Raw genomic sequence first — 2,595 nt, 5'->3', positions numbered from 1 at the left:
GGCCTCGCAGCCAGGGGCTCCGCGGAGGCCGCGGGAGAGGCAGCTTCATTGGCGCAACGACGCCTTCGCCTCAGGGGATGCTCCGTTTCCCCAGGCAAGGCCTGGAGGAAGCCTCCTGAGTGCCCCGAGACCTTTGTCTACTTCTCCTCCTTCCCGGTGCTGCCCAGACCGTTCGTCCAGAGGGAGGCCCCGTGCCTTCTGGCCCCCTTAGTTTGCCCCCTTTTGCACCGACTTTGTCACTGGGGGAGGCCACGGGGTGAGGTATTCTTTGTTTGCTGGTGGTAACTTGCCCCATTTAGCAGGGGAAGACCAAATGCATGTTGGGTCCTTTGTTTGCAGTGAACTGGAGTCCCAGGGGTCCTCAGAACCCCGAAGCCAGGGGTATGGCATATCTATCTGGTCGTTGTGTAGCAACATTGGTCACTTGAATTGTGATTTTTCAAGGCAGAGGCTGTTGCACTTTACAACCCCACTCCATGGGGGTTTGCCATACACTAAGGTAGACTGCAGAAGGCCACTTACAGGCTTTCAACCTGGTTTTGGTTGCAGCTTACTGGCCAGAGTGAAATGAGACGTTGGTGATTTTCCTTGAAGTTTCTTGCAAGGCGGTAACCCCACTGTCATTGTGGGTCTCGACTACATCTTGTAATTTACACTTAAATCTTAGAGATTTAAGGCGATGTGCAGAAACGACATCCTTTGCTGCGTTTTCTACCTGTGTTGGCTCTTTATCCCTAAAAGATAGTTGCTCTTCAAGTGTTTTCATTTATGTAGCTGTGATACAAAGTTTTATTAAGGCCAGGAGCGGTGTCTCACGCCGGTAATCCCAGCACTTTGGGAGGCCGAGGCAGGTGGATCATCTGAGGTCAGAAGTTTGAGACCAGCCAGGCCAACATGGCTAGACATCGTCTCTACTAAAAATACAAAAATTAGCCGGTCATGGTGGCGTGCCCTTGTAACCCTAGCTACTTGGGAGGCTGAGGCAAAAGAATTGCTTGAACCCAGGAGGCAGAGGTTGCAGTGAGCCAAGATCGCGCCATTGCACTCCAGCCTGGGCAACAAGAGCGAAGCTCCGTCTCAAAACAAAACAAAAACCACATGCAAGTTTTATTAGCTGTTGGACCTTTCTTGCCCCTTTCAGCCTTTGAAGATAACAGTATAATATGTCTCAAGGAATGAACCATAGTACATTTAGGCAACAGCATGATATCCTGGAAATAAGAAAAGTAGCCTAGTATATAAGCAAGGAGGGTTTTGGAGTCAGCATGCTTCAATGCTGATTTCCATCTGCCCTGAGGCAGCTATGGGATCTTGGGCAGATTGTGTAACCTGTGCTTCAGTTTTCTTCTCTGGAAAGATAATTCCTACCTCACTGGATAGTTGCCTGGATTAAATGGGATAAAGTCTATGGAAGTATGTTACGAACTGTAAAAATGCTGTTCAACTTTGGGTTATTGTTATTTTCCCAATCTTGAAGAGTGTTATAGCTTCTTTGTGTTAGATTATCATAACTATTATGGGATTAGAACTCAAAACGGAAGTAGGTTTTGCTCTGGGCTTGCAGAAAATGGTTTTCAGGCTTACAAGGCTTTCTTTACCTTGACATCTTCTTAGATGATGTCAGAAGACTTCAGCACTTATACAGGTGCTGGTGTAGGACAGCTCACAATTTAATAGGCCTTGACTGGGTCATGGCAAGTCCTGATTTGTAAGGCCATTCTGTCCAGTATGTGCCCATCATGCCACTAACAAAATTTGTCCTTGTTAGAGCTAGTAAATGAATTTTAATGGTTGGAGCAACTTTCTTTCCCTGTGGGGCCCCCACTGTATTGACCCAGCGTTGTACTTCCCAGGAGGAGGCCCAGCCTCGTGATGAGGAATAGCAAGGAGAAAATTCAGCTCCAGTTCAAAAGCCTACAAAATCTGAGACTGTCATTGCTTTTATAAGGTAAGTTGATTTAGCCATGCACAGAGCAGTGGTAGATCTCATGCTCAGACGTACTGTAAAACAAGAGGCATGTGTTAAACCTATTTCTGACCATTTTGGAAGAAAGATATCATTTATTTTATTTTATTTTTGAGACAGAGTTTCGTTTTGTCCCCCAGGCTGGAGTGCAGTGGCACGATCTTGGCTCGCTGCAACCTCCTCCTCCCACCTTCAGGCCATTCTCCTGTCTCAGCCTCCCAAGTCGCTGAGATTACAGGCACCTGTCACCATGCCCAACTGATTTTTTTGTTTTTAGTAGAGACGGGGTTTCACCATGTTGGCCAGGCTGGTCTCGAACCCTGACGTCAAGTGATCAGCGTGCCTCAGCCTCCCAAAGCCCAGGCTGGAGTGCAGTGGTGCAATCTCAGCTCACTGCAATCTCCACCTCCTTAGTTCAAGCAATTCTCCTGCCTCAGCCTCATGCCACCAAGCCCGGCTACCTTTTTTGTATTTTTTTTTCTGAGATGGAGTCTCATTCTATTGCCCAGGTTGGAGTGCAATGGTGCGATCTTGGCTCAGTGCAACCTCTGCCTCCTGGGTTCAAGAGATTCTCCTGCCTCAGCCTCCTGAGTAGCTGGGATTACAGGCATGCACCACCATGCCTGGCT

The 2,595-nt window shown here is 48.0% G+C and overlaps 1 protein-coding gene across 2 annotated transcripts in view; it reads left to right on the top strand.

The window, feature by feature from the left end:
• DHX30 (DEAH (Asp-Glu-Ala-His) box helicase 30) overlaps positions 1-2,595 on the top strand; it is a 70,330-nt gene continuing 67,735 nt past the window's right edge. Inside the window, exons 1-2 of one of the 2 annotated variants that reach the window (XM_011981019.1) lie at positions 1-256; positions 1,854-1,948. The gene's annotated coding sequence lies outside the window, so the exon portion shown is untranslated. Of the gene's footprint in view, positions 257-1,850; positions 1,949-2,595 lie in introns of those variants that run through there. The other variant, XM_011981021.1, reaches the window with a different exon arrangement.

This window comes from Mandrillus leucophaeus, unplaced genomic scaffold (genome assembly GCF_000951045.1).
Source record: "Mandrillus leucophaeus isolate KB7577 unplaced genomic scaffold, Mleu.le_1.0 Scaffold22, whole genome shotgun sequence".
Taxonomy (NCBI): domain Eukaryota; kingdom Metazoa; phylum Chordata; class Mammalia; order Primates; family Cercopithecidae; genus Mandrillus; species Mandrillus leucophaeus.
The sequence above is the reverse complement of the archived record's forward strand: the minus strand, read 5'-3'. Positions and strand labels throughout refer to the sequence as shown.